Raw genomic sequence first — 27366 nt, 5'->3', positions numbered from 1 at the left:
TTGTAAATGAGACATTTATTCTCTATTTCTCTTATGAATGTAATTTTGAATGTGTGGGAATGGCCAGATTATCAACTGAAACATAGGCTGAAAAGGAAGTCCCAGTGAACCCTTCCTAATAGTTCTTATTTATTTTTTAATGCTGTTAAGTATCAAGGTGATGTTTTCATGGAGCTGTGCGTGACAGCCACAGAATCTTACTCCTGAGTGGTAATATTCTGCTTTTAGCTGATCTTACCTTATTATTTTTTTCCAGCTGTACCACAATTCACTTTTCTATATGAAATTTCATCTACAATGACAGTTTTCAGTCAAAAATCTTTCCAGAAATTAGGACGATACTTTTCTAACCTAAGTGATTATATAGCAGCAATCTATTTGAAGCATGTGCCAGGAAAATTCAGTTAGAAAATACAATTATTTGGGAAAAAAGAAGTTCAGAGGCAGCTGCTTTTTTGCAGGTATTTTCTATCTCTAGCAATGGGTGAAGTCATACAGGTTATATTTTTGATTTCAAGCAGTAGTTGTTGAAATGGAGTAAGTACCAAGGGACTATAGACTTAGAGCCTGAGGTTTTTGTTGGTTTTTTTTTTTTTACTTTTTTTCCTTTTCCTACATAAGAAAAAAATTGTCAATGAAAAGTGCTATTTTCTGCATTTCCTTGTATTTTATAGAAGTTCTTCACCAGTATAGTAAATACCCAATTACTTACTTCAGAGGACTGAAAGGATTACTTAGTTAATGTTTATAAAGCACTTTGAAGATTAAAAGCACTATTGAGATGCTTAAGAATTACTGAATAGTTAATTGTCTAAAGGTCCCATTCTCCCCCCTACAGGTTATTTCTGCATAGGGGAGAGTAAACTCTGAGCTTCATATTGACTTTCAAAGCCAAGAATTTAAAATATTATTGGTTTATAAAAACTGCTGGTCTTAGTGGCCTGAATCTGATTCCTTTGAAATCGATGGCAAAAGTCCAACAGATTCCACTGAAGCAAGATGCAGCTGTTCAGAATAAACAAGTAGAAGAAATGCTTAGAGCCCCTATTCACATTATTTATATTTTGTCTTACTTGGTGTGCATTCACATGTATACGCATATAGATACATACAGACACATGCACAAATATGTGTATACACTGATAGCAATTTGCAGACAATTAAGATACGTTATTAGTTCTATTTTCTTATATATATATATGTATATATTTTAAGTTGTAGCTTTAGGTATACAGAACTCATTCTTTCATTTCATCAGTTCTAGAGAGATGTGCTGTCTTTGCTGAGAACATCCATGGGCACAATGGATCCCAGTCCAAGATTTGAATAGGGCATTCTGAAATACTGCGTCTAGTTCTGGGCTCCCTGGTTCAAAAAAGACAGGGATCTCCTGGAAAGAGCTAGAAAACATCCAGCAGAAGGAAACAAAGATGACTGAGAGCCTGGAGCACCTTCAACACCAGTGACAAGAATCTCTTCAGTATGAAGAAGAGAAGGCTGAGAGTGAATCCCATCACTTTATGAAAATCTAAAGTTCAGGAGTCAAGTTGATGGAGCCAGAATCTTTTCTGATGTATGCTTTAGAGGAACAAGGAGCAATGGGCAGAAACTGGAACACAGGAAGTTTCACACTAACACAAGGAAGAGCTTATTTACTGTCATAGTGACTGAGGAATAGACTGCCCAGAGAGATCACAGAGTCTCCTCTGGAGATAATCAAGACCTGACTAGAAACCTACATGTGCAAGGAACCTGCTTTAGCAGGGTGTTTGGACTATATGGACTCCAGAGGTCCCATCCAACTGCTGCAATTAGTGATTCTGTGATTGCCCCACAAATGAATAATCTCAGCAACAGGGGAAAAATCTAAAAAAGATCCACCTGGCTCCTTAATCTGCTAGCCTTACATCTATCACAGATCTCTCATGAAGAAACTAAGAAAAAGGGAAGGGCTTTGTATGGGAACTGTTACATCACAGCTGAACCAGTGATTGAACACCTGGTGAAGGGGTGTAGATAGCCCTGGGACTACAGGTGGAAGCAATTCAACTACGCAATGTGAAAAGGTGGAGCCAGGGTCCACTGCTGTCTAACCTCATTTAAGCACTGTCAGGAAGGAGCACCTGTAATTAGAGATCATCTTCTTTGGAGTGCTTGGTGAGCCCTGATCCTTGGAAAGGGGGTAAGCAATGCCTTCTTCATTATCAGATTGCGACATCTTGGGTGATCTGAAAGTGGTTTAAAGCAGCTATATTTGCTGTCACCTATCCTTATAGGCTCCTAAATGCAATATTCAGTGTTTGGCCTTAACAAAAGAACCGACAGTAATTACCAGTCTTACCTTCAATATCTTCTTGTCTAATAGTATCTTAACTGCTAAAAGCATTGTAAGCAATAAGAATAAGGTGAAAATTAGACTGCTTACTAAGAACAGAAATCTCCTTTGGACTAAATAGTTTAGGAACTACTATTGCACTTACATCAAACATCTACTGTAAAAGACAGCAGCCCTCCAAACACTAATAAGTACACTTTGTTTTGCAAACCTTAAATATTTATTAATTCTGATATGACTAGTTAGGAATTAGATGTTAATACTAGTATAACTGAAGCTTAAATGAATCTGTATGACTTACACAATTTGAGGAAAAAAATCATGTATTTAACTGGATTTCAAAATTAATTCTTTCCTGAGATAAAGAATGGCACCCCAACCTTGAACTCATTTAAATTTGACCTTTTAATGTGCTACAGCAGCATACTATCATGCTCTTAGCTGTGTTGGCTCTTAAATCAGAGTCGAGATATAAAAGGGCATTGCTGAATTTGTGAGTTGTATCTTTTACGAGAGCTGCTCTTTAAGATTTTGATATGATTAATATTAAGAACATGCAGGGGATGTTAAGAGGGAAAAGTAAAGAAGTGATGAGTAATTCAGTTTAAAAAAACCCTGATTTTAGTATACCTTTGTTTAGTGCTTGCAAGCATACATAAAGAAAAAAACACAGTTAAGATGGATGGCCAAAACATTGGTAGGCAATAAAAAAACTAGTTGATATTTATCCTGGGAAAAAAACACCTTCAATCAAAAGTGAATTTTTTACCCATGTGTATCAGATATTTCTAGAGTTCAGAAGTTAATTATGTGTATATATATATATTATTTATAATAATTATAATTATTATATATAATAATATATATATTATATATACGTATATATATATATATGAGTTCATGCTTCTAAAATATTCTTCTCCCATCTGATAAAATATGTGTGTGCATTTACAGGAAATTGTGGAAACAGTGACTCATCTCTTCAATAATTTATGCAGGATAATTTCTTGAAAAACAAGATCAGCAAGGGCTTTTTCTTCTGATTGCAGAGGATTTGGTTATATATTTTTGAATATTCAGAAAACAAGGTAAGTTTTCAAAGTAGAATCTAAATGCTTGCTCTTTAACAGTAATGCATCATTTCTTTAAGTATATAAACCATAACCTTGTGTCTGTCACTAGGATTTTTCAGAATTCGTTTTCTGTCTTAAGTTAAATTTTTCAAAGTGCTGTATTTGAATGTCGCAAAATACCCCAAAACATCAAAGGTAATTCAGATTTCTCCAGCTATTCTTTGAGCATTTGTACTTAATCTCTATAAGCTAATGTCCTTCCTTAATGTGACTTGAGGTGTTTGTTGCAAGGGGTGATGATCGCTTCTTAGAAGTGACTGAAACCTGAGTTATATGTTCCATCCTCAAATACTTCAAACAGGAATGGAATGATGTCACTGAGGGAAAAGGAAAACTAAACATTATGATGTTGCTGAGGTCAATTTAAGCAGACTGTGTGATGAATTGAGTGTGTCAGAAAAATCTTATCAGATAAATACGTACAAACACAACTGAAACTCACTCATATTACCAGCTCAGCAAAATAGTGCAGTTAAAGCAGGTGACACGCTCATTGACCAGGCTCACTGTCAGGCACTTGGGTTCATTACCTGTAAGTTCCATCTCAGGCACTCTGCTGCTACATAATGTTGGGTGTCCTCATGACAATATTTCCCCCAACCCTGGCTTCTGCTTCCAAGTATCCTTATAGATGGACACTGGCACAAGCAGCCAATCAGATAGTAAAACCCTTCCAGCAGTTTCAGATGTCATTCCCCAGTTACTTCTCAATCTGTGGCTTGCATCAAGGCTCATTACATTCAGAGTCTGCTTGCATTGCTATGTGAGACATGGCTTATTATTATGTTCAGACCTTGTTTGTAATGTCCTGTTGGCTATGGCTCATGTATTCAATCAGCCCTCAGTCTAGGCAAAGCCATACGATGTTACTATGTATAATGGAGGACATTCCCTACGTATCTCCACTCAAAGCAGTTATTCCTTTCAGGTTGTAGTTCCTAAAACTCTAGCATAGTTTCAATACCAGGTTTCTGCATCCAAAATACTTTTAACTGCCTGTGGATGGTCTAGTCCGTGATGTAAGTTACAAGAACTATTTGGGTTCCTCTAGTTCATGGATGAAAACCATAGCTTTAAGGAGAGTAGAAATTGCTTATAAGTGATATGAATGTGATGCAATTTTTTTCTTAGCTGCACCCCCTATGGCATGAGCTGTGAGAAGAAAGGGCATAGAGTCACTGCAACAGATAAAAAGCATCTCCAGGCTATCATTATAAATTATGTCAGAAATATAACAAACTGTTTAAAGTATTTCTTACAGACAGCTATGCGCAACCTAGCAATACTTTCATAATGAAGCAAATTCAGAGCTTTGTTGTTTGGAGGGGAAAAAAAAGGAAAATCAGGTTCTTGCAAATGTTCAAATGGTGTCCAGCATAATGAATACATTAAATGAATAGCCACAGGATACAGAAAATGTACTACAAGTCTGCTCCATTAATCTTCTAAGAGAGTGAAAATCTGCTACAATACAAGAATTTTCTTTTGGGATTCTCTAATTTTAGGATTACTGTAGTTGTTCTGAGACTGCAAATAGCAGCTAATAAAATTTGACCTTACGGACAGACAGTGAAATAAATAATTTTAGTACTGATCAATAAAAACAAAACTAGTAAGCACACATTTTTAAAGGTATGTTTGTAAAAAGTACATTTCTGAACTGCAGAAGTATTTTAAATTCTTGCAGTGACCTGTATGACCTTCTCATCAATATGCCCAACATGAATAATGCAATCACCCCAAACTCATGCCATTAAAAATCGTAATAATTGTCTCACATGCACACACAACATTACATGAGGGATCAATTTGGCCCAGAGCATTCCATTAAAACACAAAGTGAGTTTCAAATGCATATGTTAAAATGAAACATCGGGTATAATGAAAAAAGAAGCAGAACAGAGCAGGCTTTAGATATTAGTATGCATTTTCCTTCAGAGAGCATTTTGCCATGCTTGTGCTGTACATAATGTTATTACATATTTGATTCTACATCTACATTTTATTTTGCTTTTAAAATTATCCTATGAAAAAAACAAGGCAATCAATATACAGCACTCTAGAGAGATGGTGGTATTGAACTGGTATTGCTATTTAATATTTAGTTTCCAATACGGCTTTGATTATAGGCCACTGTATTAGCTACCATACAATTACATAGGAGATGTGGCCCTTAATCTAAAGTTCAACATGTCTTTGAATAATAATGTGTTACTAAGCTTTGAAAGACAGGTGAAACACACTAGAGTAGCCTACTCATTATTTGTTCTTATGTTACCATCAAACGTTCAAAGACTAAGACCTTAGCATTCTTGTGTCAGTTCATGCAGCAAAATACCTAAGAAATTATTCTATTGGAATTACTTTTTGAAATTGTTCCAAAGGCTTTTAGATGGGATAGAGTATTGAAACATTTCATACAGCTTAAAAAGATTGTCATCACAATACTCTGCAGAATTGAGTTTCTTGCTTTAGCAGTGAGGAACTAAGTCACAGTTAGATAAAAACCGAAACACAAATAGTAAATGTTTGCCTTTTACCAAGTATATGTAGAGTATTTCAAAGTATGTAAGAGGCAGAACAAGGATGGATCAGTGGTTGAAGAAGATCATTTAAGGTCTTGGAATTCCTGAACACACTTCAGCTTGGACAGAAAGTGCAGCTGATAGCTCTGTGTGTTATGTAGCTGTTACGCAGCATTATTGGTGAGAGAAGTGGTTGTCCCTGACAGATGCACGGAGAATTTTTAATGTGCCTGGTAATATATTTTTTGCTGAAAGACAACATTGTACCTTTTAGATTTCTGTTTGTAAAGCCACTGTGTCTACCATGTATTTTGTTCTAGATCTGAGTAACCTGATGGAGCTGTAGATGTTCCTGTTCATTGCAGGGCAGTTGGAGTAGGTAGTTTACAGGTCCCTTCCAATCATATTTTTAAATCTTAAAGATTATAAATTCATTTACTGCATAAAGTGAAGACTTGTTTTTATGTACTTCTCACTGTGGAAAGTATGTACTTGTTGAACAAGCTAGCCAATACTTCACAGTTTACCATTTTGTGTGCAGCTTTAAGGTTGTTAAAGTAATGGTTTGAAGTTAATATACATGTGCTATGACTATTTTATATAGCCTCAACATTTTATTTTAAAAATCGAATTTTAGCCCACTTGCATTGAATAATAATAAGGTATCTTTAGCTTACTTCATGAAATTAGAATATTAGAGGCAGTTTCTTAACATTCAGAAAAAAAAAAATACAGAACTTTTCTTTTCCAAGATCTAACAGTATAAAGCAGGTTTCAGTCTACAGTGAGTTTTATAACAAATTAGTAAACAGGAACTCGAGAAAGAAATATTGACAGTGCTATAAGTAGTGCAGTATATGAAAAGTTTTTGAAACTGTTCTATTATTTGCATCATTTATAATTACAGTCCTTACAAAAAGCACTTCTCGACACAGATGTAAGGAAGAAGAACACTTAGTAGCAGCTAACCTGTCATTCTGTCTTATTCTTCAGTGTTCCTGCTTTTCTTGGAGGTCATTTTTAATGAATATATACACAAGCACCTGAAAAATCAGGTGCATAAATTAACTACCAATTAAAGTAGTTTAAAAAAAAAAACACAAAAACTACTTAATTACTAGTTGCTATATATGTCCACTCATTAGCATTCATTATTCCTGCATGTTTATCACATAGCAATTAGAGAAGCTCCAAAGAAAAGTGATGTTTTCATTGTGTTGCAGTCCTGAAACTTGATATAACGTGAAGCAAAAGAATTCACTTTCAAATATATGGCAGCAGGTGCATTTGAAAGAATAGTAGCGTAATTTAATTTAATATAGTAAGTGCTTAATTATTTCTGTATAATATTCCCTTCCCCCTCCCTTTTCATATCACTATCTAGAATGGTTGCTGACCTACTTTTTAATTAATTGCAGTGAGAATACAAAATTGACTTTCACAGGTGAAAATTTTCACTACTTCACATCTGAAATAGTGATGCCTGGTTAATAAATTTCATTGCCACCATCAACAGCAAAATGGCATTACTAACCACAGTCTTAGACAACAATAATGGCACAAGAAAATACATAGAACCTTGAGAACTGAGCGCCACAGAAAATTTCATGTGTATTTATAAGAGTACATGAATTACATAAAATTAAAGGAGCTTATAGTTGGAATATAGATTGCATTCTCATTGTGTGGACTTCATGTCAGTTGCCTTTTGTGCTGTGTAACTTCACGCAAAAAAGAAATGTCTCTGATTTATGTCTGTGGAAACTACAACAGATACAAAGAGCACAATAACACAGAATAAATTCTCAGCTACAAAACAGTATTTTTCAACAGTCACCACTGTTAGCTATGCATTTCCTCCAATCATGAACAAGAATCTGCAGCTGTACTCATAAACATCTGCATGGCTGTCCAGAATGTGACTTGTCTTTGATGTTGCCACTACTGAAACACATCATGCAGTGCCTCACTGTGCTTGCATCTTCTGTTTGATTCCCATAAACATGCAGCAGTGGTTAATGAATGTCAGTGGTGCCATTTTCTCTGCATGGGGGAAGTGACACACCTTTGTTTCATACACGCTTTCATGTTAGCTGTCATTATGTCAGAATGCCTCTCTGCTGCCATCTGTCACACAGCAATAAAATATAATGAAATATTGGCAGGAAGGTTCAGCTTCTACTGTCTTGCCACTAATATCTGCCTCTGGGTTCATGGGCTGGCAATCTGGAAGACATTTGTTTTGATCTGGCCCTCATACTTTTAAAAAGTTAATAGTGGCAATTATTAGCTACTAGTTCAATATGCCCTCCGACTGAAAGGTGCATTTGATTCCTCTCTTTACCTTGACTTTTGATCTTTCAAAAATACAGCTACCTGTTGCAAAATGATTTAATTAACCCCTTAGTGAGGGTTATTATTGGTCTTTCCTGCTGGTGCTGTACTTCAAGTGTTAAATCTGCACTACTGAGTAATTTCTATTGCTTTTGGCAACACGCCCTTGGGTTTTCTACTATGGAGGGTCTTGGAGTGTTGTTGTTTTTCTTTGTTTATTGAGGCAACATTGGTTTATCTATCCTACCCCACATCTTACCTCAATTTTTTCTACTTCATTATTTTTAGAGAATGGGGAGAGAAAACAAAGCCAACAGTCTGGGACTTTTTCTTCCCAGAAGGAAGGATTTTGTCGAATTGTTCGATTTCAAAATTGTTGAAAAAAGCCTTTGAGGAGTGAGTGTTTCACCACTATTTTTTATGAACTGGTTGTTGTTGTTTTTTGAATCAGTAAAACCTTAAAGGTATTATCTGTCACGAGGAAATGGGATTTGAAAGCATGGTGCTATAGATGAACAAAATATGCTCTGAGGACACAATGTGAATATTTTGTACCCTTATCTATAGCATTTAAACAGTATCAGTGCCATGTAACTAAATGCAAATTATTTCATGATGAACAAAGATACATAACGTGTCCTCAAAGAGTTAATTGTTGACCAATCAGCAGCTTATTTTTCTTTACTGTTTTTGTCGGGACACTAGGGGGCAATGGTGGCACTTAGTGATGGAATATTGGATAGGTTTAAACTTGCCCATTTAAAACAGCGACGACGTTTGATACGTGGGGTAACTGGGCCATCAAGAGTTCATGTTCATTTAAATTACTCCGATAATTAAAGTATTTTAATAATATTTCAATAGTTTTTTTAATAGAGGACATTGATCAAAATGGAACCTGTACATTTCCTGAAACCAAATAGTCCTATTCATTCCTTTTGTTGTTTTTTGTTTGCTTGTTTGTTTTTGTGCCATGAACAAATGTGTGTGGTCACTTTGTTTTTCTGTTACAACATTGTCAGTCAGCTTTTATCTGTAGGGACTGTAAGGCAAATTAATATCATGAAACTTCACTTTCACTGCAGTTTTGTGATCATGTGATAGGAGTAAGGATATTAAAGAGAGATGAAATGGGGATTGGATGAGGTGTGGTAGATGGGGGATTTTCCCAGCAAATGTCTGGGAAAATATAACTGAAGTAGTAGGAAAAGGCTGCCAGGTTATGAGTAACGTGCTAAATTTTGTCAGTGTCTTTAGCAATATATTTTTGTAGTTCTCCTAGGCAAAAGACTAAAATGTTTAATTTATTTCCACATCAGTTCTTGTACACGGATACTCTGCTCTACTTTGGGATTTTGTATGGTTTTTATTTATTATTTTTAAATAGTTGTTCTCTCTTAACTCTGCTGCACATAAAAAGGAAGTGCAAGATCTATGTTTATCTTAATGATAGGATGTACAGAACTATTCTTGTTTAAAAATGACCGCATTTTATCTGTGTATCCTTATATGCTGTAGCAGATAAAATTATATGTTCAAGGGGATAAAATAAGAGGAAGTTCAGTATCAGCCTACTGATTCTGTAACTCAAGCTTTAATGCTGCAAATGACACAAACTCAGGTGACGTATCTCAAAGAAAGTATTTCCTTATCAGGTGTTCCTTGATATCACATCATAAGACCAATAAATAGACCTCCAGAGATAGGTTCACAAGTACATCTTTTCCATGATTTTCTCATATATCATCTCATTTTTTTAGGAAGTTGACAGGTAACTAGAAGCAGAAAGGCATCTTCTCTCTCCTAAGCATAGGAACCCTGGGTTTTCAATTCTTAAAAGAGGAAAGAGAGTAGCACGCATGGATGTTGCAGCTAGGATAAAGTTCAGTATGGATAGTCATGGACACTATCAAAGTTTGCAACGTACGTAGTTTTTGAGAGATGTATTAGATGAGGAAGCGGATATGTGTATTACATACATAAAAGTAGGGAAAAGTGATGCTTCTGCCTGCAGTGGAAATTACACTAGAAACTTCAGTTCCATATTTATCTGAGTGTACATCATTAATTCTATAGTCAACTGAAAGTAACAACAGTATCTATATGTTATTAGGTAGCAATATGTGCCAGAAGAAATTTTGCAAGCAGCTAATGAGTAGCAAGAGAAGACAAAAATCCTAGGCAGTATTTATGATTCTCAGACAGTGGAATAGAAATGCTGTAAGAATGAATCTTTAACTTTGAGATTTCTGTTTTCTTGACTATAAATTACTAGGAAATGTTAGTGCATTTTATGAAAAACAAGCAGTTGGTCTGTAAGTAACCTTTCAAAAATTACAATAATGGATTATTCCCTCAAACATAGCCCAGATTTTCTATCCATGTTTTTACATTTTTATTTTGAATTTTTAGTTCAACAAAATCATAGAACATCAAACCACTGAGTATTTGAAATTCCATGCATATCAAAATGAAACTGACATTTCAGTGTTTGGAAATAGCATATTTGGGGCAGGATAGAAATGCAAACATTTTCATCAGATTTTTTCAGAATCAGTTGAAAATTGATAGTTCTAGTTTTATTCCAGTCTTATGCTTTAGAGTTTATCATGAACAGAGTATTTGTGCATTGATATGTACAGTTGCAATGCTGTTATTATTAGTTATATTCTATCACCTTTCCCTCATCTGCAGGTCTTATCAGGAGCAATTTTTTATTCACTTTATTGGTAAAAGTACTGAATGGCTTCAGGATTTGTATTTAGATCTGCAGATAAACCCCACCAGAAATGCTTTGGTTTGTTTTTAAGTCTTTTAGTCAGACAATTCTTGTTCTATTTTGTGTAAGCTTTACAGGTATCATATTGTATTAATTTCCTACCAGATTATTTTACAGTACTGACTCAGATGCTATACAAATGCTATTGCATCTGTTCATAAACCAGAAATTTCAGTTAGCGAAGCCATGTAATTGCACAAAAGAGAACATGTGTAAGTTACCAAATGTCATTTTTATAAACATGGCTTACACTGTGTATATATACAATATAAATATATTGCTTTATACCTACAGTTTTTGAACTGTCTCCCACGTTAGCGTTTCCCTATTTTCCGTGGTATTCATGTCTGTCTGGAAGATTTCTTCCATCCCTTCTAGTTACTTTAAATTTAAAAATTTAAAAATCTTTTTTTAAAAAAATACTTTTAATTTTAATGCGACATTAGTGGGCACCCAGGCATCTGAAATTTCCTTGTAGCACTACTAACAGAGATCTTGAATACTTTAATACATTCTTGTAAGTCCTTTGGTCAGGGATACTTTGGGCTTGTTGATTATAAAGTACTATTTCTAATTAAATGTCTCCTAACATCTTCTGCTATATTTTACTTAGTTGACATAATCATAATGTTAAACTTTTCCAAATTACAGTACAAATGCATTTAATGAATGCCCATTAGTGTCATACCTTGTCTCTAAAAATTCCAGATAATATGAAAAGTCTTTATTCTCCTGAAATAGATTTTTAAAATGAATTTTATTTTCCTTTTATATTGTCAGCCATGTGTTTTTTCTAGTGTCTTATCAGTAAACTTCAAGTTGGTATCTACTGTTATTGTTTTCTTTTTCTACTTTTTTTTATATGTTAATATGTATTAAAAAAATTTACTTTGAAAGGGGTGTGCTTTCATCAAAGTTGAAGCCATAGTCAAAGCAGTTTGTTTTGTGTTTTACTCATTGTTTTGGCTTTCCGCTGTCTCATTTCATGGAATTTCCAACTGAATCATTTTTTCATTGATTTTCTTCCTTGTAGCCGTTTCATGCATAATTTAGAGCAGCTTAGGAAAGTTATCACTAGTAAAAACCAAGTACCTGAAAACATGGAACAAGCAGACTTCCTTCCTCTCATTAACACTGCCCAACACAATGTATTTTCTCTGTCAGATGATGGGGGAGAAGCTGTATCCTGTCGTGTTTTTAAAGCAAGTTTATGATGGCTGTTTCCCAGGCAACCACCAACCTCCATGATTTTGAGGGCCAGAAATAGTAGAGTTGGATACATTTCTCCTTTTTTAAAAAAGGTTAAATGTTTCTTTATTACTATGTGCATAAAACTTTCAATGTATATCTCCCTGACTTATGTAAAAATAGATTTCTTTTTCTTATTTGCACACATTATTGACAAGATTTTTGAAAGGAAATCATGCCGTTTTCTGATCTGATACTATTTAATAATTTCTACCTAAGCATTATCATATCCATTTAGATGTATCTAAAACCTGTGCTTCTGATTTACCACTAATGTTAAAAGAGATAGATGTAGAATGTTGAATATGTGGAATGCTTTCCCCTATTTCTTCCTCTTTTACCTAGTCTACTTTTCTGAATACATAATAGCCAGTTATATGAACATCCAAGTCATGAATCATCACATCAAGTCTCAGGAATGTCAGTAATGTCAAATTCCTTTTCCACAATGAGAATTTCTAATTCCTTTTAGTTGTTATGGAGTCTTATAGGACTGGCATGCAAGTGACTGGAAAATGACTTTGTATTTTTTGTCACATCAGTTCAGTTTGGTCATGAGGGTAGTCATTTAAATGTAGGTCAATGATAACCAAACTAGTTGTAAGTGAACTAGCTTAGGTATCAGAAGCAGTCAAGTTGAAGCAGCATAAAATTCATCTTAGGCTAATATACTCGCATATTGAGAGCTTTCCTGAAATTGGGGTTGCATTTTGTTTGCTTCCTTACTTCACAGTATTGATTATTTAGTGTCCTTCCGACTACTTGACCCATTTTCTTTTTCTGTGATTTCTCAAAAAAAAAAAAAAAATTACCCATAAGATTGAACCTTCTCCTTCATTTCACTATCAACTGTAAAGTTGTATTTTCTGTATTTTCACTGGCTGGCAAAAATCTTTTTAGAATGTGAAATGCCCATCCTCTTCAATCAAGATGTCTTCTTCAAAGACATTTCAATTACTGGTAGTTCAGATCAGTTCGGAAACTTCTGAAGACAAAGAAGATTCCCAGGACTGATAGGTCACTGAGTGAAAGAGGCTAGGGTTTATAAGACAATCCACTAATGCACAGTTGTGCACTGATATTTGAAAATCATGCACTAACCTTTTAAAGAATGTGCACGTTGTTAAAAATGAAATATCTATTCTCCCCTTCTTAGGCTTTCTCTTGACATGCATCACTTTTTTCTTGTTATAACTTTTTTTTTTTAAACAATCTGTTTAACTGGTTCACGCTCATTCTGAATGTGAATGCCAGATGGCACTTGCCCTCAGGCCAAACATACCTTCTATGTCTTGATACTTCTTCCATTTTAATGTGCTTTTTGAGACAGTGATGGCTGCAAAAGCTACAGCAGCAAATACGTCAGTGCATGTTTCGAAGCTCCTCAGATCCTGCAGTTTACTCTTTGCTTTCCACTCTCGTGGAATCATAGAATGTCTCAGGTTGGAAAAGACCTTACAGATCATTGAGTCCAACTATGGCCTAACCAAACTACCCACACTGATCAATGTATCCCTTTCATGCCAATCCTTTCCACTTTTTGTTCACATCTCATTAGTAAGCTGAGTAAGATGGTGAACTTTACTTATTAGTGTAACTCAAATAATTATCAACCTGCTCAGATGCTGAGAATAAGAAACAACACAAAATGAACTCTCCTAGTCTGAAAGTAACCTGTAAAAAAAAAAAAAAATAATCCTGTTTTATGTTTTGTTTACTTATGCAATTAAGACTATACACGATAGCACATGGAAGCTAATTTAAAATTGAACTTGATGTTCTGCACTCAAGTAACTATTTTATTAGTTTTGTATATTTCTGAAAATGTCAGTATCTTCCAACCAACCTCCCAAGCCTACACAGTAAATCTTACAGATTCGATTATTTTTCAGATAGAGTTAGAGTTTCAGCTGTGTTTGTTCTTGCATTTTCTGCAGTACCCAGTCTGACAACAGTCCATGGTCACTACTGTATTTGCAATCAATACCATCCTGTCTTTCCCTCCCTAGGAATCTGATCCAAAGTTCATTAAAAATGGCTGAGGTGTTGTAATCAGCTCAGCGGGCTTTTATCATCCCTGGCCTGTTTCTCCTGCCACTATGAGGTTTTCATTACATAAGCAATGTTGTTACTAATATGAAGACATTCCTTGGAAACAAAACAGGAAATATCTGTGATCAAATTCTACAAGGTCTTTTAATCTTTTGCAGATTCATACAGATTATCCTCAGTAAAGAGATTGTTGTCATTCTGAAGACCTACCAGTCCAATATATTAAAGAATGATAGTATTGAATTAGCTTAATATTTGTACGATACTTTTTATTAATTTAAAACCACGTTGTTTGTACATTTTATTCCAGTGCATAGGAAGGTAAAGAATTTTGTAGGTTGGTGATTACTCATTCTATGCAATGTTTGTTGATTTTCTGAGTTCCAGAAAACCACAGTGAAAAATGTTATTGAAATAAAGCTCAGTCATGAGGAAGTATTGGATTCTCTTGTTGTGTCCTGTTTAAAGCTAGATCCAAGGATCTAAGTACCTTGCATGACTCAGCTGAGTCATCCAAAGGTGAGCTTGGGTCTATATTTTTCTTGACTAAATTTGATTGGCTGCTAGGGGTATTTTTTTTTTTCTCCAAGTGTTTATGGCTTTTTTCAAATACCTGAAACTGCATGTTTTAACTGTACTACTGTCTTTACAGCCCTAAAAGGTCGCATCTATTATATTCTGCAGTCAAATCAATTCTGATAGATTCCCTCTGCAGGGAATCTTATCTCTGACATATGCCAAATTATGCAGAATCTCATCCATCTAATTGCATATCATGTACAGTGACTTTTAAAGAATATTTTTAGGCCCTGAGACTGCTACTAACCTTTAAAAAGTGCTCAATCCATTTCTTGGGCATCCTCCTGTCACCTGTTTAATTTGTCTTATATGTATGTTAAGTTAGTAGGGAAAAAAAGAGGCTCAACTGATTACTTTCCATATAAGCACAGAGAATGATTTATTTTACAGAAATTAATGGAATTCTTCTACTGCTAAATATTAGCATGTAAGACCAGCTTTTGCATGGGTATTCAAACTAACACATTGCTTTTTAAATCGTGTAAATAGTGTTGAAATATACGTTTAGTTCTAAAGAAATTTTTACTGAGATGAAAAGGAGTAAGCAGTAGATATTGAAATTCAGAGGACCTGAATTTTTTACTCACAAAAGTGCCTATAAAAGTTTCTGTCAGTATCTTTCCTGTGCTTTTGAGAAACTCAGGAATTAACCTTCAATATAGGATGAGGTATTTATGTAATTTATACTTTGGGGAAAAATGAAATAGACGTAGGTATTCTATTTGTATAATATTCATAGGTAACTGATAAAATGCTAATCCTATTAACCAGCTTGAATTGATTCTCTTTACAATATTATTTCAAAATTTGCATCATTCCTCTTCATACTTGAGGTTACTAATCAAGAAAGATTCCTTACTATCTGCAGGTCAATAATCATGAACTCCAGCATATTTATGAGGCCACGTACAGATTGCGTGGAATCTGACTGCAAAACATTCAGTCCCAGAAAAGAAGACTGTATTTAAAATGGAGGACAAGTAGTTGCAAATATATCATCTATTACCTGCACTCCAACCTGACCAAAATGAATATCTGCAGGAGTCTGTGAGAATTAGATACCATCACTGTGAGAATTTAGCACCATCATTTGTGCTCATATTTTTAGTGCAAGTTTAATAGGAATAGAAATATTTCAAAATATTTGCAATTCGCTAATCCAGATAATATTTGCCATCCTTGCAATGAAACAAAATAGCTTTAGCGTCCCCTGTGCTAATACTTACAGAATCATATAATAATTTGAGTTGGAAGGTACCTTTAAAGGTTATCTAGTCCAACTCCCCTGCAGTGGACAGGGACACCTGCAACTCAGTCAAGACACTTAAAGCCCCATCCAGTCTGACCTTGGATTTCTCCAGGGACAGGGCACTCATCATCTCTCTAGGCAGCCTGTTCCAATGCCTCACCATCCTTATTGTTGCATGACTGTGTAAAGATTTTTCTTTTTAGCTAATGTAAAGTTCCCATAAAGGACTAACTCCAACGATAAAATATGACATGATCTGGTAACAGGTATCACTATGTGTGACTACCAAACACCTTTAAAAATATGAGGAAACATCAATTTTTAAACATTAATCATCCCTAGATTCTCTCAGTTGCTCCATTTGGTAATATGTAAAATCTTAAGTTCTAAACCACCCTAAAAATAATGAGTAAGATCTTTTTCTTCCACTTCAAATAAATAATAGTAGAAATTTCCTTTAAATTCACTTTGCTGCCTAACACCCATAGTTCTTTCATTGTCTATCTGAAATGCCATGTCTCATGTCAAAAACACCGAGTTGCTCTCTTATGGCCAAAGAGATATCTTATCTCTTAGCAGGCTCATAGATTTCAGTGTGACAGCTACCTTACAGCGAGATGTAAGATGCACTAGAACACTGTGTGATACTACAGTTTCACAAGTAGAAACTTAAAATTTTTGTTAACACAGATTTAGTATTCCAGAGTGTTGTTGATATCATTATGAACATTTGTTTGCTAGTATACAATCCAATTCTGAGTGATGCTCCTCTTCTAAATGCTCTAGAGTTCAATGAATGCTATTGCTATGTGTATTCTGCTAAAGTAGTTTTTAATATCTAACTAATCAAGATAAGTGTCCAGAAGTGCTGGCAATTCAGACAGCTGATATTTTCTACTACAGGACAGATTTTTGTAAAATAATTTCATTTTGAAACATGCTTTTGTTGCCATATTAAAACTGTCATTCTTCAAAAGACCACGAACAACTCCAGATCTGCAAAGCACCTCCCTGTATTTACTATAGTATTTCAGATGTATATATTTGATTGAAAAGATTAATAGCTCTTTATTGGCTTGCTGCTTCTGAAGAAACATAATAGCATTTACATTGCAGGAGTTAATAAATGATGGTAAACTCCTTAGGGCATTATCAAACTCTGTGAATTTGTGTATCTGATCAAATATTTATTAGCTGCAGTCTCTTCCTATACTGATTTTTCCTTTCATTTATTGCTTTAGGCCTTACTGTGCAATACTGAGGTGATACTCATGGGCATATGCCCCCAGAAGAAAGACACTCATTATGAAATACCTAACTTCAAAACCACAAGCTGTCTGAATTTTGGTTTCTTTTTCCTTTTAATAAACTGCCACAACATTTAATTATATTTTCTCGCTTGTTTCTTTGACCTGTATTAAACTAACTAGGCACAAAATTTTATTATCTCAGTTGATAATAGATATTTAATTTCCATTGGTTATCCTGAAATTTTTACACTTGTATTCAAGCTTATTGCTGTGTATTTGCTGTATGCAGCAAATGATTACTACAGAAAGTGATTGGACATCAGTATTTACTGTGTCAGAGCTTTGCTCTGTATGATTTTTCTTGTCTGTAAACCTGTTATATGTGCAACAGATTTATTGCACTGAGCTAGCCTGAAATTTTGGAACCAGAAAATGTGTCAGTAGCACTTGTGGGAGACAGATAGCTGAATAAAAATGAAATGCTAGTGAAAAGAAGGAAATACATGCAAAATTCCTGATTTTTTCAACACTGTGTCACCATTAAGACTTCTGCATGTGAGTCTTCATTTTGTTGAATTTAACGCACGTACAAAGCAGTCTGGGCTACTGACCCAGCCACATGATGTTGACTGTATTACAGGACTGGTGCATGTTTCATTTTTTCCCATGCAAGTACTTCAGCATATTTCAATAGAGAATAACTTCCTGGTGGTGACAGAGATAGCCTAGAGATAGTGTAAACAGTCTGAACTCTTTCTACAAAATCAATTTCTGAGTTATGTTTACTATGTCAAGTTAGATAGATTCGTGGGATATAGAATTATCTTCTTGTCTGTGATTGAAAATGCTTTGCAGCTGGATGTTTCTTCTATGAACACTGCACAGCAAATTGTCAAGATCCCACTTGTACTTTAGTCAAGATTTCTTTCTTAATTTGAAGACTAGAAACATCTGTGTGTCTAATTTGAAATATATTGAAAGAAAAATTATGTAGTTTGCTCAGGAAAATATCACATTTGGTTTTTCTGCTTGTCTGGAGGAGCATAAGAAGCTCTGGGGGAACGTATTTTCAATAGTCTCATCATAAGAAACAACATGAGGCACTACCTTCTCATTGCATTCTCATTAATGTTTCTCATAGACTTCTCATTTACCTCAGTAGATGTAGGTCAGTGCAACCAACATGGAGACACTGTATAAATAATATTCTATGATATCCTATATTCTCTAATATGTACAGGTCTTCATAACTAAATTAGATTGCAATACTGCAAAATGCAAACAAATGCACACAGACAGAATGATGCTAAATTATGCATTTCACCAGGGCTCTCAGGAGAGTGTCAAGTCATAGACTTGTGAGATCCGTATATTTATTTAGATTCATGAGGTCAAGAAGTACCTTTGCTGACCCCTATGCATCCTTGGCAAGACATAAGAAACATAAAGGATGAGCACCCTGCAGCAGACTCTGCCAGGCACAGCGCTGTATATTGGACCTTGCAGCAACAGGAAATTAAGAGAAACCACAGTTCTCTCATTCTCTTTCTCCCCAAGTATCCTTGCAAAGTTGAAACTTGAAAGTAGGACCACGTGAAACACATAATGTTGTTTTGTTGTCTAATTCATCAGCTCTTCTTCGCACAAGATAGGCATCTCCTCCTCTGAGCAAATCTAAACTTACATGAAATGTGAGAAGTACTGTTTTCCCTTTAATTTGCTGTGTTTGGTAATAGTGAAAAAGAAAAACACAAGTACTGGCTAACATTTTCTTAGATTTAAAAATAATTTTTCACTTGATATGCTATCTTTTTTTTCTTGTAAAATCAATCAAACACAGATATGGACAGTGTATGTAGCTAGCAGAAATTTAGCATCTCTGCTATACAACATTAAAGCTATTTGGAGAAGCCTATATTTGCTACTATAAAAATGCTCACTCTTGTGTTGTTCGTTTAGCTAGGCCCTGGACACAGCTATAACTGGGGCAATTTTTGGATTTTAAGTTGTACTGTATGAAGAGAGCAATGTCAAGGTATTAAATGGTAGTGTTGCAGATTCTGCTGAATTTTGAAATTATTTAGTCTCACTAAAACCAGTGAAATCAGTGAAGTTTCATCCACAGTATTAGCCAGATATCTAGTTTTGATTGTTTTTTAAAGTCAATAAATAGATTGATATCTTTAAGTAACCTGATTTGGATTTTCTTTGGAGAATGGTTCTCTTTTATCAGTTAACTAAAGTTTGAATTTTATACACAGCAGAATATTTTGTTCTGGGCAGTGCTGAGCCTTTTCAATTGTTTATTCATTCATTTCATATTCTCAAAGTGGCACAAGGGAACCATGTGATGTTTAATGTAAGTGTATGAAGTTGAGTAAAAAAAATGCATATTTTTAGCTTTTTGATTCTAAAGGCAGTCAGGTTTGGGTTTTCATGTGCACTTGGAGAAAGGCGACTGCTGTGCTTTGAAGATGTCTGTTAAGATGATGATTACTCTTTTTTTTTTTTTTTTTGTCTAATTACTTACCTGTTTTTGAAATTTACATAAAATTATATTCACAGTTTTGAATATTATCACCACCAACTTAGAAAAGTTAACAGTGGAGATTTGTTACAAAAATATTCAGATTCAAGCATTTAATGGGAATGGAAATATGAGCACTACAAGAAACAACAGAAAGGTTAAAAAAAAAAAAAAATAGCCTATGTTAATAAGCTAACTGATAGCATTAAAACCAACAAACATCAAGGAATTCATTTTCTGCAACAAGACTAGAAGGCTTCTGCTTCAGTAATGTCATAATGGAGCGTATGAGAACTGCTGAATCACAGCCTGAACCTCTTATTGATCACCTGAGGTGAGCAATGAGTCAGTCACAGGAGCACAGGTGAAGGCAATTCACCTGTTCTGCTGGAAGGAGTGGAGCCTGGCTCCATCTCTCCTAGACCCATTTAAGAGTTGACAACCAGCAGGGAAGGATCTCTTCTGGAGGTTCCCTTCTCTGGAGTTTCATAGTGAGCCCAGGATATGGGTAAGCATTCTATCTGTTCTCTTTTGGTTTAATAACTGCTTAGCCAAACTCTCTGTTATATTTTGTAATTATAACATCTGTATGTTCATTAATTATACATGGAGGTAAATTGTCACTGAAATCTCTGATAACAGCAAAAATAGACACATGGTTGCAGCCCATTGCATGGATCCATCCTTCTTGTTATCCCAGGAAGAAGACAGACTATTTATAAAGATATCTAAAATGAGAGTACAATAAGAGTAGACCATAGCATGGCCTCAAAACAATAGAGATTGAAGTCATCAAGATACTGAGGCCAAAGAATGTAATGTAATTATTTGACTTGTAAAAAAAGTTTAAATGCTACTCCAAAAAAAAATCATTCTCAAAAAATCAAAATAAACCACAGAGATGTAGCAAAGTCTTAATATCAACCACCATTTGTCCTGCATTCAAGGGATCTTGGCCAGACCATAAATACACACCAATTATGGTTTTCATGAAAATAGAAATGAGAGAATGTGAGAGTGAAACTCAAGAGAATGAGTGAATGACTAGAATTTTTATTTTTTTTTTAAATGAATGTCATTTTTCCATAAGGTTTTATGGTGTTTTTGTATGTTAGATTCCTACGAAGACAGGCACATTTGGGTTCCTGAGACCTGTTACTACTTTTTTGAAGTTTGTTATACTTCAGTGTAAGGCAAATTTGATTCAATTGTCCTTATTTTCTTTATTTCTGTGAAGATTTTGGAGTGTTTTGCTTTACTTGGCCCATGAGATTGATGGATGATAGCTAAATATTTTTCTCCACCTGTTTTCATTTGGCAACATGTCTACAGGTGGATTATGTAAGGACTTATAGGAAGATTTTCCAAGGTAGAACACTTGGTGAACACTTCCTTTTCCACAAGGAAAATAAAAATAAATATATTTTGTTTTTATTTTCCAATATGAATCCACCTTTCTCATGAATGCAATACTATATCTTCTGCAAAAATATTTTCATATTGAAAGCTTACATTTATCTAAGATAAGGAAGTAGCATTAGTGATTGTAAATGGTTAATATGGGGAAATACAAAGAGAATAAATCACTCAGATCTAGCATTGTTTACCATATTGATTTACAAGCGTAATTATAGTACCATTTGCTATTTTCAGGCTTATATCCCACCTTACTTATGCTTAACTATTTAAATGAAAGCACCAATTACTACATCATATGAATAGTAATGATAATATGATATTTTGTATAGACTTGTATTATTCATTAATGTTGTAATTAATTTCAAATAATTTTTAATCTCCTTTTGTCTTTCTCTTGGGGGGTATTTTTGAGAGAAAATCAGTAATAAATTCCAGTTTGTTTGCTGGGCCTGCCAAGGAAGAAAAAATTACTGGAGGGAGATAACAGAGTTCATTCATGTTTTCTTCCCAGATCACATTTTACTGAATCAGTGAAAATGAAAAAGGAAGGTGAGATACTGGATGGAGCCTCTGGCTGCTGCGTTCCAAAATACAGGGTGACAGGTAATTTGGAAGGTACAGGAATGACCATTAACTTTCCATCCATCCCTCATTAGTTTAACCGAATCTCTTCAATGATTGCTTTCCTCCTCATTCCTGGAAACTTTCCTAGAAAGAAACAGCCCCCCAAAAAAGATCAAGATTGATTCAGTATCATTTGCATTGTTCCGGCAGCAGAAAATAAATGGAGAGCTGAGTTAAGAGATTATACCCTTCGTTGACTGAAGTTCCACCCAGATATGTTGGATGTGTAACAGTTCTGGCAAATCCTTCTCTCTGGTGGTGAGAATAGAGAAGAAGTTCTCAAACAGCTTTGTGTTAGAGGCTAGTTAAATCACTAGTTAGAGTCTAGAGAAAGATCAGGAATATGAGATGACTTACTTTGAGTTCCTTTCCTATATGGAATTTAGATCTAGGATCCTTCTAGAATCCTTCTTAGGTACCCACCACAGATCTGCAGAATTTTGATAATGATAGTGGGCTGACAAAGGCCTGTCAAAGCAGGTGAGACAATTCAGTAACTTCTGTTTACTGTAGAAGCAAACTTTATGGCATTGCAGAAAAAAACTTGCTACGCTTGGTAGAGTAAGGTAGTTTCAAATAAAGATTGAATTCTTGAGGATATTGCAGGTCTTGAAATTGTTAAGAAAATGTGCATAAAACCTCAGTGTGGAGTAATATACAAGATTTCCTGGTTCTTTGTTTTTTGTGGTATGGCTTTTTTGTTTGTTTTTTACGCTAAGAGGTTCTTATGGTTTCTATTCAATTGCATTTTATTTTAATTATGTAAATTCTACATTGGTCTTTCTGGTGGAGAGTTGAAAGATTCTTCTTTGGCAACGTATGGCTGACTGAGTAATTCTGGATGAGCCACATGACACAGTGGAAGGCTGTGTAGCAGCAACTTGAGTGTCGTTTATATCTCAAAAAGAAGACATCATTATAACAGACTGTCCCCAGCAAGCTAAGTACAATGAGTAAAGCAGCACAGGGTCATCATGCTTATGCTATTTTTTAAAACAGAGGCTACTAGTGTGCAATTTATGCATACTTTAAATGCAGTACCATAGTTCCAGCCCAAGTCTTTATTGTTAAGCACAATCTGAACTCACTGTTGCCTGTTCTGGAATATTAAAACTTGTCTCTTGATAGTACGTTAGTGGTACTGACTTTGCACAGAAGTAAATTATCCTTAAATCTTGCAGGACAGTGGAGATTTGGTCCCTGTTTATTTAATCATGGTGAATTTTGCTTTGAGAAAAAGTCACTCGTGTAGATTTGTGACTTGTAAGATTAGGGATACTGTGACTTATCACCAGAGTTCAGGCACTATTACCAAAATTTTGGCTTTGCTTAGAACAGCATCTAGAATGCTAAAAGCTCACATTACACATGTTGTTAAAGAAAATGTGAATTTCTCTAATTAGGAACACTAGCATATAACATTAAATAAAGGTCATGTTCTTACAGGGAGATTTGTAATGAGGGTGACAAGTACATATGCTGCTGAAACACAACCTTCTGAACTGTACTACACAGAGGTTGCTGGAACAATTCATTGGACTTTTGTTCACCTTTTTTCTGATTAATTCAATGATGGGTGAAGTTTGTTTTGACTTGTTTCTATTGCCCTGTGTGACATTTACCATGTAATTATCATCTTTCATTGTTTCAAAGAATCTCCCAACTATCTTCAGATATTGGTAAAACTATTTTTATTGTCAATCTACATCGTTCCGATTGTTTTTTTATTTTTTTTTTAAATAAAAATAGAGTGTAATATTGTAGAACAGATTCCTAGTGCTGAAAATTCAAATCTTTAACAAATCAACATTTCCTAAATTTTCAATGAAAATCCTTGTAAATTAAGGAGCATTAACTGGAGTTGCCTTACAATGTCAAATTGATTCCTCCAAGGGTTTAAGAGGCATTATGTTCTGATTGACAATTTTTTATTGTATTTAGGTGGAAATCTTTGTTTATGCATATTTGAAATAATATATATTTATGATTAGTTTTTAGTTCTAAAAATGAATACATTGGATATATTTTTCTTTGGAAGTGTTCCCATAAGTTAGATAAGATCAAATTTGAGGAAAAAAAAAAATGTTTCTTCGTGAGGCTTTTTGTAGTATATATTTCTATGCTATTATGCGGAACAGTGTGGATTTAAGTAGTTTATTTTCCCTTAATTTTATTCTGCATTTAGATGTTTTTTTACAGGAGGACATTAATTTTTTTCATCTGTGGTGATTTGGTTTATGCCCTTGGTAAAATGCAGGAACTATGCCAATTAAAATGTAGTTTTCATGTTGCCTTTTGAAGGAATTGTTGAAATTTTTCAGTGCATCATATCAAAATGTTTTAAAATTAAAATTTATGAATTTATGAATTTATGAATTCAGTTTATTATTTGATAATGCTTAAACGTATGTGTATTGGAACACAGATTTGGATTCTGTAATACTACTTGAACGGCTTATTTTTCAAATTTGCTAAGCTACAATACTGGCACAGTTTGTTTTACTTATGAAAGTTTTAGTTCTTATTCAGCTCTCAGTTTAATTCTAACTAAAGCTAACAGCTGTTTTCTTGCAGCAGTGTCTAATAATTGTACACCTCTGCTATCGCTTCAGGTTCAGACAGATCTGTCCACTTCAAAATATATGGTACACTTACATGGGAAATATCTGATGTCTGTGTTTTGATGTTTGGGGATCAGAGCCTAAACGGGCAGATCTTTGTGTTGCAGTCCAAGACTGCACAAGAACCATCAAATGGAGATAACTCTAAAAGTCCTGCAGATAGTGTCCTCTGACATTTCCAGCCCCAATTAACTTTGCCAAATCTTTAGCTCACACTGGTCATTTGTATACCCACCTGCAGAAAGAAGATCAAAGCTGTTGTAGACATAGGCTATCTTTGAGATTTTGGAGTGTACGTGTCATGGAAGTTCAAAGCAATGATATGACTGTAGCCAGCAGGGCACTGTGGGAGCATGCAGCATCCAGTAAAAAAAAAAAAAAAAAGTGATCTGCTGAGACTTGGTTCTTAAGTCTTTATGCAACTTTTCACTGTGCAGTGTACACATCACTTTTTTTTTTCCAATAGGAGTTCAGAATATTGCCTATGGTATAAGTGTTGTCATTGATAACTTTCTCACTCCTCTTGCAAGGAATTATTGGTGTGTTGTTCAGCAAAGATTCAGCAAGGAAATGTGTAATTTCCATATTAATTCAATGGAAGTTTGTGCAAGTTTGCCTAAAGTTTGAATTAATCCATTTCACTTTGCAATAAAAGCAATGAGCAGCAGTCATGCTGCTATTTACTGCATGCCATCTGAGAATGGGTTTAAAGTTTTAGTTTTTTCAACTCAGCTTGTGATTTTTATCAGCATATCATGTCAGTCAACTATTTTTGAAAATGAGAATATAGACTAATTGTAGATAATCTCTTCTAATCATGTTTTTTTCCTTTCCCAAAAAAGACCTCGGCCAACTTCACCTGAATTCTGTATGACTTTCTTCGAAATCACTGCTTCAGAAAATTTCTTTTTCCTTTCTCTTTTTCCATAATTCACTGTTCTAACCATTATGGAATTGTCCTCAATCTGCAGTAAGGCCTTCTTGCTGTTTACAGCATTGTCAATGTTAAGTTTCTCGAGAAGGAAGATTACAGTTTCATTTTTTGCAAATAGTGAAAAGAAATTAACAAGTCTGAAGACAGTATGAGAAGTGGGTGCCTAATATAAAAGCATAATAAATGGCAAAAAGATTAATAAAACTGTCAAACTTTATTAATTAGAAAGATGTTTTTTACATCATTGTTACAGGTTATAAATATCTTCTATACTTGCAGGACTAACGGATAGGAGTCAGGCCTGGCTGGAAGATATTCTGTATGAACAAGATTCTTTGAGGAAAACCAATCAAGAACAGAAACTTCATTAAAATTACAGGCTTTTTTCATCAGTCCCCTTCACAGCTGTCTTACTCAAAGGGTACGAGAATGATAGCTGACCTTCTGGATATAAAAATGACATTTAAAAATATGAATAAAGTACAAATTAATCCAGTCATAAAAGGAAAATACAGTATATCATTTCTTTGTCTTTGGTATTACTGTTTTGCAGTGATAACCTGTCCCAGTTGAAATCACTATTGATTTTAACTCGTCTAAATGTGCCATTTCCTGACATCAGAAAAAAAAACTGACTGAAGTGCTTAAAGTGTCTATTGTGAGACTCTATTTTTGGAAACTATGCAAATAGGTTTTCTAAAGCATTCTAATCCAAAGCTTACATATTCTGGGCTTTATTTTTGTAATTGCTGTAAGTAGCTTTCCCACACTGTAGTGACTTGGATGTACATTTGGGAAATGGGAAGGACAGATTTGAATTTGTGCAGGCTGAGAACAAAAGCGTTGTGTTTTCTTATGGTTTTGAACAGATAGCCTAATTGGTGAGTTGTTTTGAAAAAAGTCAGGTATCATCAATGAGCTGAGTTTCTGGAAAAGTAAGCCCCAGTTGACTAAGAGCTTGATTCAGAAATGGATTCCAATTTACAGAGCCAACCTGTATAGAGGTACTTAATATGCCACACTGACCCTGGTACATTTGGTGTGGTTTTAGGCTCATTGCTGTGATCATGGTATTTTATTTGTTGGAACTGGGCTCCACTCACTGAAGTGTTTTTATGGGCCAGTCTACTGAGTTTCTTGTTTGTCTTTAAGGGAATCTGGGTGCCTATGCATAACTCCCTGGGTCATTATCTTAGAATCAATCACCTATGATTTTGCTGCTGCCTAAATTAGAAATACTTTTCTTCCTTTCTTTTCATCCTGATACCTTTGGCTTTAAGGAATTTAATTTGGTCACTGTTTACTATTACTTTCATTGCTCCCGAAAGATCTTTCAGGTACTGGTACTCTAGCAAATGCTGGAAACAAGTGGAGTCAGCTATGAAAACAGCCACCTCAAGGTAACTGCATTGTGACCTAACAGACAGAAGAAGTAGGGAAAATTTAGAGTGATGAAAGGTGATCTTACACATCAGGTAAACAGTTTCTTGGATAACCTGTATTAGCTGTATGTAACTGAAATTTATACATTTATACATCACTTTCATGATATAACAGCTGGAAAACTCAGTGACCTAATTAGCGCCTCTTAGAAAGTACTACAATGTTAGTTGTATACATCATACCATCATATGGATCAGATCTTTCTTGAAATATATGTATGTGGTTGGGAAGAGTAGGCAAGAGTTAACCTGAAGGTAATTTTCTTTTTTCCTTTTTTTTCCTTTCTTTTCAAGAAGTCAGATTCAAAAATAATT

General features: G+C 34.7%; 2 long non-coding RNA genes across 3 annotated transcripts; both read left to right on the top strand.

Moving 5' to 3' along the window:
* The first annotated feature begins 1995 nt into the window (after positions 1–1995).
* LOC128077721 (uncharacterized) lies at positions 1996–17619 on the top strand. Of its 2 annotated transcripts, none has more exons than XR_008205141.1 (4): positions 1996–2182; positions 3290–3423; positions 14788–14925; positions 17476–17619. It is a non-coding gene; the product is annotated as an uncharacterized LOC128077721 (long non-coding RNA). The 2 variants fall into 2 exon arrangements; XR_008205140.1 differs by having other exon boundaries at positions 2056–2182; positions 14794–14925.
* Positions 17620–20452: 2833 nt separating this feature from the next.
* Positions 20453–27106, top strand: LOC128077746 (uncharacterized). Its single transcript, XR_008205167.1, has 3 exons — positions 20453–20519; positions 21942–22045; positions 25889–27106. It is a non-coding gene; the product is annotated as an uncharacterized LOC128077746 (long non-coding RNA).
* The last annotated feature ends 260 nt before the right edge of the window (positions 27107–27366 follow it).

This window comes from Tympanuchus pallidicinctus, unplaced genomic scaffold (genome assembly GCF_026119805.1).
Source record: "Tympanuchus pallidicinctus isolate F22 unplaced genomic scaffold, pur_lepc_1.0 scaffold16, whole genome shotgun sequence".
NCBI lineage: Eukaryota > Metazoa > Chordata > Aves > Galliformes > Phasianidae > Tympanuchus > Tympanuchus pallidicinctus.
The sequence above is the reverse complement of the archived record's forward strand: the minus strand, read 5'-3'. Positions and strand labels throughout refer to the sequence as shown.